At 43.2% G+C, this 12,907-nt stretch overlaps 1 protein-coding gene across 1 annotated transcript in view; it reads right to left on the reverse strand.

The window, feature by feature from the left end:
* LOC111669961 (poly(rC)-binding protein 3-like) overlaps positions 1–12,907 on the reverse strand; it is a gene marked incomplete at its 3' end in the record, with an annotated part of 114,757 nt that overhangs the window by 101,372 nt on the left and 478 nt on the right. The gene's annotated exons all lie outside the window — the stretch shown is intronic.

Here is a 12,907-nt window from a genome sequence, read left to right on the forward strand (position 1 = left end):
GGGGGGGGGGGGGGGGGGGGGGCTCAGTGACTTGCATTAACTTCAAAAGGCAAAAACAAAAAACTGCGAGCTGTCCCCTTCTGTGTTATCGCCCAGTGCTGTTTGACCCAGATCCCATGGCTGTGTGAGCATCTGAGTGGCTGCCTGGTCCTACATTAGATATGAGAAAGCCGTGCTCGTGTTCAACTCGATTACGCGGATGACGGGAGAGCACGGCTGACTTTATAGGCCAAGCAGCAGGGAATCAAGAAACGTCAAGTAAACTGGAGTCCTATTTGATGTTTGCTTACAGAGATAAGGCAAGAGGGAAGAGTGTGTGATTCCTTTAAACAGAAATGTAAATCCACTCCGGTCAACGACTGTTGTGATGGCTCACGCCGCTCGTACCATTTCTGCAAGGATTCACTGCACCGGGATACGTTTTTTTCTTGAAAGCGTTTTGGCCGTTTAAGTAACCCAGCTGTAGCGTAGCCAGTACATGGAGGACACTGAGAGCAGCAGCGTCACTTAACATCTTGTTTTGAAGCCCAACAACAAAATTGAGCAACGATTTTCTCCTACAACACGAGAGTATGTGAACGTACCATAAAATAAAGCATCTCAAAAAAACATAAAAGATGACATCAGCTTGCACGTCCAAATGTGAATATGTCTTTTTTTTTTATGCAGTTATTTAGGAAAACAAAAGAGGGATTGCACACAAAAATAGGGTAGGAAAACCGTATTGCATTCCCCACAAAAAGGCGGCGCTGAAGCAGAAGAGAAAACACAAACGGTCTGGGCAAAAATCCCTCTTTACCCCTGCAGTGACAACAAACACACAATCCCTGAAATGGAAATTGCTCTTGCACACGCCTCAATATGCTATAATGCACGAACAAAACATCACTTCAGCGCTATAATATTGTTGAAAACACGGAAAACACTGACTTGTTTGTCTTATAGAGCAGACAGAGGGGGCTCGGGCATAATTTGACACGCTACGCCCTCATCCTCTGCAGGAAGAAATGCCCTTCTCGCTGCAGTTCTGAGCCGCGAGCCGCGAGCTACATAACAAGACTCCCATTTCACAGAGAGCCCCGAGAATCAGGCTACGAGAAACTGTGCTTCAAAAATCTGAAAGTTGCTGATGTGTGCCAAACAGAAGAGATACAGTAAGACGGTGGTTCTCTGTGATATGAAGTGGCGCTGTGAAACAGAACAGAGGACCTTCAAAGAGCTTCACATCTACGAGATAACGCACCCTCTCGTTCTCTGGCTCTGTTTTTCCCCTCTCTTTGCGATACACACTCTCATAAACTCTCACTTCTGTTTTCAGCATTAGAAGCACAAAGCACAGCTTCAACTGTTTGCTCCTCCAAATTAAGAGAAGGAAGACGTTGTCTCCGACTGCCAATCACAGCAACGCATTAACAGCTTTTTATCCGATCTTATTGTTCTGGTGTTGTACCGTTGTTTCGGTTATGTTCGGGCCGGGCTCGGGCCGATATGATAATGTTGAATATCGCGATTCGAAATATATCTACTGAGGAATTCTTCTGTCATAGTAGAATATTTTCTGTCAAGGTGTGTAAACACACACAAAAAGTTTCGTGTGTGTACTGCATCGTGATCTGAAGCAACCTGGGAGCCAGATGTGTTGTTGCTTTCTGACAGCATGCAGACTCACACACACACACACACACACACACACACACACACACACACACACACTCACACCCTTCTCCTCTTACTGGATTACATCTCGAGCGTCACTCATCATAACCTCCCTCCCTGCTCCTCTGAGACTCTCCCCTCCGCCGTTCACCACGGCGAGTTATTAACCTCCAACCTTCACTATCTGATGGCTCGCCACCGCCATTACTCTCCGGCTCGTTTCCTGTCTCTCTCTCTCACTCTCTCCTCCCCAGGTGTTGCAGTTTTTTTTTTTTCCCGCTCATCTCCCTCTTCCTCTCTCTCTCTCTCACACACACACACACACACACACCAATTCAAGTGATCACTGCTCTTTTTCCTTCAAGCTTTGTCAGTCTTGCTTCCTTTCTTACCGCCATCTGCCGCCCCCCCCCCCTTCTTCAGCTTCCTCTAGAGACTTTGACTCCATTAGGATAAGAGGCTCTCTCCCTCTCTCATGGACTTCCTTCAGGCTCTGCAGCTCACAGGTCCAGCTACACACACACATCAGAGGACAGAACTTCCAGTCGCACAAAGTGTATTTTTATGAAGCCGGCTATTGTACGGGGCAGAATGATATTGAGTGTTCGCATCCATTAGTGACCATATATCCAGTCAATACCATCAAAGGTTTCTTTATCACGGCCGAGGCAGGTGCTCCTTCAGCTCAACTCAGAATTGGAACCAATGGAAAAAAAATATCGACAAAAGCTTTTGAGGGAACCCGAAGCTTCAAAAGCTTTTATTACAACTTTTCTTGCACCAGATAAAAATGAGAAAAAAGGGAGGAAAAGAAAGAAATGATGACATGTTTCTCAACTACATCAGGCCGCGGGACACAATTTCAGAACACGTAGTCTATGTAAACACGAGGCAATAAACCAGAAAAAAAGAAAAGCGACAGGGATGTTTTTTCCACAGGGCAACATCACACACAACAAACAATCATGAGATATTTAGGACTAAGTGCAGACAGTCCTGCACAGCAGGCTGAGCAGCCTCAAGTTGCCAGGCTCTTTGCTTTTCTCTTGTTTTTGTGCAAAAAAAAAAACCAATAACTGCTGGTTCCTCTCGGTTCACTAATGATTTCCACATTATATCCTAATGATGTATAGTAGTTGGTTCTTGGACAATTTCAACAAAAAGACCATTGATACTAGTTATAAGCTGCTGATGTGAAGCAATTAAGGCAACAAAATGCAATTACAGTCCATTAGTTGAGCAACAGAAAATTAATTTGCAACTTGTTTTGATAATCAATGAATCATTTGAGTTATTTTGTTCAAACATCTTCTGGATCGAGCTTCTCTGATGTGAGGACCTTCTGCTGTTCTTTCTTTTATTTCATTGTTAATTGAATATTTTGACGTTTTGGTTCAGTCGTCAGACGTGAAGACGTCACCTTAGTAAAGATTCTGCTCTTACACAAAGAACAGGGAAGTGTTTTCCCGGAAAAATCACCCGGTAATTAACAGCAGCTTATAACTACACTTGTATATTTTTTAATGTAACTTCATTATAAGCTGTTTTTTTTTTAGAAGCTAAAATAAATTAGCAGAAGGAAATCTATGCCCTGTGTCTCCATTTTCAAAGCCTCTCATTTAAAAAAAAAATGATATTAGTACTTTCCAGGAATTTTTTGTGGAAATTAAATCTGTTCATTTTCTCAGAAAAGATCAGGAAACAGACAATTAAATAAAGCGTTTCTGTGCTCACTTAGATGATTACTAGCAGACGGTAATTTCATACACTGTTCCTTTGTGCTGAACAGGAGCATCAACACGCAAACACATTCAACAGCCGCACAAAGTGACAGAACGAGCCGTGTGTTGCACGTGTGCGTCGGTGCGACATGTTTTCCCCAACATGTGTTAGTAACAAAACTCAACACTGTCACTGCCATCCTGCCGCCTCCTGAACTACAAAACCTAAAAAACTAAACCCAGAACTAAAGAAAAAAACATTAAAGTTGAAATTTTGCAAAAAAAAAAAGAAAAAAAAAAAAGAAAAGATTCTTGGCTGAAGTGGAAAAGTTGATGTATGAATAAAAAACGTGACTAAGTGCAGAGAAAACAGACTGCGAATAAACGATGACGCGCATCTCTTCCAGTGAAGATATGAAAACATCAGATCTGTGTGCAGCGATGACGAGGATCACGTTTCCCACATGAAACAAACAGAAATCGTTTATCGGCTCTTTGCTTGGATTTCAGTGTGGGATCGTGGGATTGTGGGATTGTGGGATTTGTGCATGACCTCACTTATTCCTGCGAATCTAGCTCTTATAATGTGGGAGATTGTGGGAAGGGACCGGACAGAGGCGCCGCATCAGACCGACAAGAAACACTGGAACCCAAAAAGACCTTCTTCAAACAAGTAACACTAACATTAAAAAGCGGTGAAGCAGCACAGAAAGATTCGGGCTGAGATATCTGCCTTTTACAAAACTCTGGATGTTGCTCAAGCCTAATCCTGACCTCAACAATCTCATGCTCATTTCAGAGCTCGGCCCTCCCTTAGAGCAGTTAGAAAGCAGAAGAAAGTCGTCATTAAGTGGAAAGAGATGAAGCAAAAGGAGACAGAGTACAGAAAGAACACAGCATGGAGACGAGACAGAGGAGAGAGAGGCACCAAAACAAAGACAAGGACACTGATGCAGCTCAGAGAGACGACCAATTACAGCCACGTTTCCAGTTCAGAGAATCCCTTATCTGAATCTGATGTAAGACCAGGACATGGTAAGACCCCCCACCCACAACAACACCACCTCTGCTCAAGCAGCAGAGCCATCACAACAAACCATCAATATTTTCTGTCACTTGTCTTTAATCATCGGTCCACCACACACTCGGTCCACCCGAGCTACTTTAATTAACAAATTGCCTGACAACAAGCCGACTGGCTGTCTAATAAATAATCAGAAGATCACAGCTTGAGAAACCGAGGCTGTGCATGATTTAGACTCGATGTGGATTAATCTGGAGCCAACTCCGTCTCTGAGGAGAACGACTCGCGAAACTCCCCGAAGAGAGCGGCTGTTCAAAGCTGCGTGTGCAGACGTCAACCCAAACAGCTTGATCCAGGAGCCCAATGAACGTGGCAATCAACGAGACGGGCCCCAAATGTGAGGGACCCAGGGAGGGCAGAGGAAGAGAGGGAAGGTACGGGACTGCAGAAACAAAAGACATCCAACAGGAGACCGTTATGAAACAGTGTGAGAGAGAGAGAGAAAGAGAGAGAGAGAAATCCTCTCACTAATTAATAGGTGTCTGAATTTCAATTAATGCTGACCTCGTTTTCAGTGAGGAAGAGAGAAAACAAGAGGGAGAACATGAAGATGATGAAAAAATAAAAAAGTGGGGACAGCTTACGTAAGAGGCGCATTTCGTGGAAAATATTTTGTCTTTCCCCGTCGCTCTGCTGATGTGAACAATGCTTCCATTCTTCAGCGGTGGGCTGGATGTGAGCTCCAGGTCTGGACGCCACTGCTCTCAGAGTTATGTTGTGTTGCATTGTGATGCACTGACATTATTTCATAGGTTCTTTGTTTGCCTGTGTGTGACGCTGAGCTCTACCACACTCTGTAACAGAGGAGCTTGTGTTGTGTCATGTAGTGTTACACTACACACTGCTGCACAGTAACGCTACCACGGGTAGTTGTGTCATGTTGTGTTACGTTGTCAGCTCTGCTCTCTCTTCTTCTCTGTCACTTTATATTGCATTGTTGTTGTTTTTCTGGTTCGTGCTCATGTCCTACATTTCCCAGAATGCATCTGGGCCCTGAGTGCTTGTTAAGGACCCTGAAAACCTGCTCCAAAGTTGGAACTACTTGAGATATTTCTGTATTTCTTTTCTCTTTGACTTGAAGTGGAAGAAACGATGCAGATTCAAAAACACATACCAAAAAAAAAAAGAAAAAAAAAAGATACATGAACAAAAACGTGCTGCGAATGAAAAAAGACAACACGACATGCTGCACATCCAGACAACACAACGGAGGAGCTCCAGGTCTCCAGGGGAGCCACACAGTATATACTATAGACTGTATATAAGCTAACGCTAACGCTGTCTGTTTCTCAGTGCCTGTTTGCCTCAGTGTGCTCCTGACAGCAAATCAACAAACAATCCCAAACATAACAACTAAGAAATAAACCACCTGCTGCCCAGCCATTAAAACAGTACCTATACATTCATGGATTAAATATCTAGTGAAAGACAAAGTACAGTAAAATGTCAGGCGCTTTAAAATACAGTAAAATACTCAGTTAAATACAATAAAATCCAGAGCAAAATAAGAATAAAATGGAAGGGTGTATTCGTGGTGTGTTGATATTACCATAAATTGCCATGATGTTACGTTACATTGCACAGTGTTGCAGTTTAACTATTTGATGGTGCAGAGTAGCACACACACACACACACAGACACACACACAGACACACACACACACACACACACACACAGACACACACGCACACACACACACACCTCTACTGCCTGTGATCCAGCTGTGTGAATGAAAGTCAATACAGGAGCAGAGACAGTGACCAGGTGAGGTGAGAGAAGAGGGAACCAGTCAACGCCCATGACAGTAATATTTTCTGGCTCCTCACAGGAAAAGTGTCAGAGAGCGCCGCGAAAATCAGCAGCAACAAAGAGAAGTCACAGGAGAGTTTGCCGGGTGCAGACGTGAAATGTAAAGTTAAGAGAGAAATGGAATAAAGGGCTGGAAAGCAGGAGTGAAAATGTCAAGCACCCAAACATGAGGCGGTGTTGTCCGATGAGGTCTGTGTTGTCGAAAGCCTCATCGATCAGCGTTTGTTTTCAAAGACAACACCAAACCCTCCCCCCGCCGACACGATCCTGCAGCTTCCTTCATGCGGAGGTTCAATTCCGAGTTTTTTCTTAAAGTATACTCAAGATAGAAATTAAAGCATTTCCTCCAGGAACCCCCGCGGTGCCACCAGCCTCATTAAAAATGCCAGCTCAACATCTAAGTTTGTGTCGGGTGTTTGAGTTGCAGTACGTGAGTTTCCGGCACACACAGCAGATAACAGTAGAAACTGAAACTGATGCTGATTATTAAAACGTTAATTTAATTACATATTATGTCTTAAAAGCTACATATCAGCTCCTCACGGCACATTTATCATATATTAAAGGATTCCTCTGCTGACTGGCAGATTGCTTGTATGAAAGTATGAACCTGCAGATAAAATGTGCGTGAAAAGGAACTGAAGAAAACATAGGTGCAAAATCTACACATTGCATCACACTGCATCAATCCCAAAGTAAAAGAAACGTACGTTTTTATGGCAAATTCTGTCTTTATTTTATGACTAAAATCTTTCACATTTTTAATCTGAAGAACATCAGACAATGTTTAACATAAATTTTGCTGTTTGATGTATTGCTCCAGAGGAAACGTCAGAGCTAATTTATACATTATATCTAGAGGTCAGGGCAGACAGCAGAACATCAGTTTCACATTTTACTTTCTAAAAAAAAATCTTTGTTAAGGTTATTGTAAAATTATCGCTATGGTTCAATGTCTGAGAATAACTTGTAATAATTAATGTTGATGCATAATTATCAATTTTAATTAAAATCGCTCTCTCACCTTTTCTTTCTATCTCTCACTACACCTGTCAAAACAAAGGCAAAAAATATAACTGAAACGGGTCCAAACCTCTGACTGGAACTATTTCTTGTTTTCTTTCTTTTTGTGGTAATGCACATATATAATAAAAAAAAGGCAACATTCAAACACTGATTTGGATGTTGATTACCATGGCAACAGTTGAAGCTTCGAGGCATTCAGGTCGGCCCAATCTGAAACCTGCAGTAACTGATTTTTGTGGCCACTGGATTGCAGTCGAAACAAGTTCTGGACACACAACATCGCATCAGCGTTCATGCGGAGAGGCGTTTGTGTCCAACCTCGTGTTCCCTCTCTCTCTTTTAGCTCTGTGTTTGGTCTCCACCAGCTCCTGAGGGAAAGATCTGGCTCTTCAGCTGCTAAATGCTGCTCTGTGTTCACACTGAGCAGGTAGTGGACAGTGGCCTTTTACAGCTGTTTCTCTGAAAACATCTGCCTGCTGCGGCTAAAAACGACACCGTGAGAGCGGAGAGAGTGAACAAGACATGGAAACAGTTTGAAACTTTGCTGGCCTTGCACATAGTTGCCCTCGCTCTTGTTATCTTTTACATCCATGTCCCCGTTGTCTCTCCATCTCCCCCTCGGGACTTAAGTGGTCTTAATCAGTAGAAATCAATAAAAGAATCACAGCTTTCATCTGGATTCTCCTAGGCCATTTTCTTTTTCTCCCCATGGTACACAGTTTGTCCCTGACATTTCACGCACTCACACATGCAGCAGAATTGACATCACCCAGGTTCATTCACATGTAGCAAATATAAAAGCAGTCGCATTGTTAGCCGCGGGCCCCCGCTGCCATGCATTAAAGGCTACGATCAATATCTGAGTCTTTGATGATCACACTCGGTCGTTTACATCAGCGTTAACACACACACACACACACACACTCACATAAGTTTACAAGGAGGAGGCTGCTATCTACAATTGGTTACACACACACACACACACATATACATAAAGTATCATCTACGATAACACACACACACACACACACACACGATCAGGCATGCTGCATTTCCCAGCTGTAGGGCAGAGAGCTCACTATCATCTTTGAACTCCAAAGTGTTGATGAAAACAGCATAAATTAGCATTAATCCACAAAAACGTGCACGTGTGTTGGTGCACGTTGGTGCATTGTTGTGTGTTGGCCTTTGTGTGAGACTTTATCCATACTGTGTAATCACTGTGAGTAAATGGAGCCGTGTGTGTGTGTGTGTGTGTGTGTTTGTGTGTGTGTGTGTGTGTGTGTGTACTGGCATGTGTGGTCACGTGCGTTTCTAACAAGCGGTGTCGAGAACCCCTCGACTTTATCCTTATCACAACACCCACTGGTGCATTCCTCGATGCTACAACAACAGGCCATAGGCACTGGACTTTTTTTTTCCCCCCCTTGCTCACTCGCTGTGCCGCTGTTTGTCTGCCCTATAAATAGGCCATTACTTTGAAATGTAAGTATGCTTCCTTAAATCCCCACCCTTCTCACTCTGAGCTCTCCCCCTCAGACACACACACACACACACACACACACACACACACACAAGCGCCCCTTCCTGTGAGCACAATCAGCCGACCAACCCAACGACACACTAAACTGTCCTTTTTAAAGCTCATCACAGTGTGTGTGTGTGTGTGTGTGTGTCTGTGTGTGTGTGTGGGGAGGGGGGGCGCAACATCACTGGGCTGTTTGATGTGGCTTGTTGATATGCAGCTTGTGATGTTTAGTTGGGTGCACATGCTGCACTGAGAGCAAACCTGTGTTTTAATCTAATTGGACCACAGAATAAAGCAAACAGTGCAAGTCACGATGGACACAGAACAAAGTTTCTTCCTCTCAAATTTGTCATAAGCATAGACTGTAAATAAAGATGCATGTAGCCTCTGTGATGTCACCCACAGGTTTCTTGAAGAGCGGTTTTGAAGCTCAGAGTGGGCTTCTTGGCTGTCGCCATCTTGGCAGTGTCTGACTCCGCCCCTACCCAGGGTGATCACTGTCACAAACACATGCTCCCGTTAGCATCGTTAGCAGAGCCAGGCGTCTTGCTCAAAGGCAAACCCAAGGATCTTTTTAATTTGCTGCCTAATTAGCTAGTTAATGAGCTAAGCTAACAAGGGATGGTGAGCTCAGACACTGATACCTGCTAATTAGTGCAAACATAAAAATAAAATTTCACTTACATCAGAAAAACACGACTTCCTCACGTTCTGTGGCTCAATTAACAGCACAATAAGTCATATTATCTGTTATTTTATTATTGAATATTTCCATGAAAAATCCTCCAAAAGGCGCCAACACCACAAACATGGCTGAGAGTTCACGTTCAGTGACTCCAATTAGCTGAGGTGACGCCGAGCAGACAGCTAGCTAGCTGTGACAGCACCCACCTGTCACTCAAAGTGACCACACCCTCAATTATACATAACTTTAAGCCTTAATAAAATTTAAAAGTGAGTTATATAAAAATTCATCTTCCATACAGGTGTCATGAAGAAGTAAATTATCTATACAGACCAAAACTGTTTTTGTACCAGGCTGTAAACACCTTTATTTCTGCTGTAAAGTTGGACATTTTAACATGGGAGTCTATGGGGACTGACTTGTTTATGGACCCAGCTTCAAGTGGCCACTTGAAGAACTGCAGCTTTTGACACTTCTGTGTTGGGCCTCATTTTCAGCCGCTTTTACCATTTTCAGTGCAGAAATAACAACAATAAATTTTTCTGTTGTTTATCTTAAAAAAAAAAAAAAAATCTCCCAGTGTTCTCCCCATGACGTCTCAGCGTGTGTTCTCTATTTCCAATGTCATGCCGCACATGCTGCGCTAAATAAAGAAAAGAAAGAAAGAAAGAAATGAAATTCTTTGAATTCAGGCTTCAAAAAATCTCCTCAGGAAAAGTTATTGTTATTTTTCTGATTTTTATCAGGAAGGGAAAAAGAAGTTTTACTTTAGTGGTTCTTAGAAGTATTCATGAAATGTTTTTCCTCAATTTAAATTATAGGACTCTGTATTTTTCTTCCCCAGTTCATGTCATGGATTTTCTCAAAAACAGGATTGTAAAAACTTTATATTATACTTTTTTTGTTGACGTTTGGCCGTCCGAACTAAACCATATGTGTATTATCAAGCCAGACTAATCATTTATGTTTCACTGGATTGGGTTGAAATTTGTTCTGAATCATTTACTTCTACAGGTGATTTACAACATCAGGTAACATGTAACTGGGCGACTGGGAGGTCCCAGGTGAGTTGGTATGGATTGACCCTGTTTCAGTGTACATATGGAACCTGTCCTTTTCATGAGCCACTGATTCGTGTTTCCTGTGTCCACTAGAGACCGTGTTTCTGCCTAAAAGCTATCGTTTTCACAGACTATGAAGCGTCGACCACCAGACTCAGTTCATCGCCACACACACGATTGCATCACCGAGGCGCCGCTGAGCAACGGATCGACTCTGGCAACTTTTTCAGCCGTTTCTGTGAAGGCACGATACCAGGATGAGGTACGGTAGATTACTGCTGCACTATCACTTGGAATCCTCCACTAATCCAGCAGGAAAGGGTTTTGGATTTCCTCACCGGAAACTTGCCTCATATTCTCTAAATCTCCAAAAGTCCACCTTCACAAGGTCTCTGCACTGCTGTCATATCAGACAGTAAAACTGCGTCTGACGAGTTTCAATCACAAGTTCACTATAAATCATTTGTAAAGACGAGAAAAAAGGGGGCTTTACTTTTACCTTTTACTTTTGCTGTCACTCAGGAAAAAAGCTGTAAACTACTGTCCAACCCATAAAACCTCTGAATGTCCAACTAAAATAAGAAGATGTTGGTGGAAAAGCCAGATTATATTACAACAGACTGTGTGTCAGATGCTTCAGTCTCAGTCACACACCTGTCCCTGTTTTACCTGCTCCTGTTCGAGGACTCAGTGTGTGACAGTAAGACGGTATGTCAAAGTCAGACCTTTATACTGAAAGGTCATAATATTGCTGCAGTATAGGGTCTTGCACTGTTAGCATTGGCGTTTTGTTCCTACTGTGTAGTTTGAATGAGCCCTGCAGAGTCGCACAACTAGACTGGTGACGTCTGCACAGCTTCCTACGTGAATCATGCCGAGTTCAGTGTGACGTCATTTCTTTCTTGTGTTAGTATTTATTGTTTTAAATGGACAAATTCTCTGACCGCTGGAACATCTTGTTAGAGCCGAGACAGTTTGTCAATCAGTTGATTAGTTAATCAACATGAATTACTGGAAGTAATTTTTCGAGCAAAAACAAGAATGACTGGTTAGAACTTCTTAAACGGGACAAATTGCTGCTTTTCTTTGATTTTTGTGACATTGAATTGAATATTATTCTTCGGACTAAACCGGGGATCTGAAGATGCCTGACTGACATTTTATAGATGAAATGATGAATCCAGAAAAAATGATTAGCTGATTAATTGATGATAAAAAAAATCATTTTCGGTTGCAGCCCTTTTATTTTATCTTACAGTTTTTACCTCCGCAGGCCTTTGTGTACGTCCAGCCTGAGATCAAACAGTAGCTTTATATTACAGGCTGCACCAGCTGAAAGCTGGGATCTGAACAATGTTGCTGGTTTCTTTATGCAGCTCCAGCGCTTCAATCTGCTTTAGGAGCTGAAATTTGCATAGAGGAGTATTCCCACTAAAATACATCACAGGATTACTCTGCCTCTTTATTGCACAGGATTACTTTCAGCTGAGTATTATAGCCCTCTAGTGAGAACATGAGGCGATCAGACCTTACCAATTACTGAGCCACAGTCTCCCATAAGAGACACCAATACCCCCCACCCCCTCCCCACCCCCCCTTTCACCCTACTCACCCTACACACACACACACACACACACATTTAACTGGCAGAAGGTAGACTATAGTTTGAGTGGCTTCTGTCTCCAAAGAGAAGCCTTGGGGAAGATGGAGCCATATGCTACTCAAATTTTTGGAGAGAGAGGGAGGGGGATCCGGAGGGGGGGGGTGGGCTCCAGGAGTCCCACCACAAGTGAGATGCAATTTCTGTGTAATTCAATTTGCTATTATAATAAGAAAAAAAAGAACTCAGGACAGCCTGTATTTGAGAATGACTGTTTCATTTCGGCCTATCCTCTCTCTCTCTTTCTCTCTCTCTCTCTCTCTCAATCTCTCTCTCTCTCTTCCAGCCGTGGAGCACAGTAGAAGTGGGGGGGGGGTATTCCTGGGACAACATTACAAAATGTAAGGTTTAATGTGCATCATAAGGGAAATGTTCACCCCTGCTGTGCGCTGAGAGAGAGAGAGAGAGAGAGAGAGAGAGCACCGCTTTACCTCAGCTCTGACTGACTGACAGCGCTGGCACATTGTTTTTAAACCGCCTGCTAAACGACTCGGGTTGTCGTTATTACCGAGACCGGCAGCGCGCCCGTCGCGCTCGGTCCGTATGATCCGTAAAAAACACAGTCTGTAACCTCAACAACACGGAACAGCACCACGCTGCTCGAGCCGACGCTGCGCCCGCACAGAGAGCTCAGTTCTCTGGAAGTTAAACTCCAGCACTCGCCCTTTCCATCACCC

Source organism: Seriola lalandi, unplaced genomic scaffold (genome assembly GCF_002814215.2).
Source record: "Seriola lalandi dorsalis isolate HSWRI2012SDOR001 ecotype SW California unplaced genomic scaffold, Sedor1 jcf7180002054827, whole genome shotgun sequence".
Taxonomy (NCBI): domain Eukaryota; kingdom Metazoa; phylum Chordata; class Actinopteri; order Carangiformes; family Carangidae; genus Seriola; species Seriola lalandi.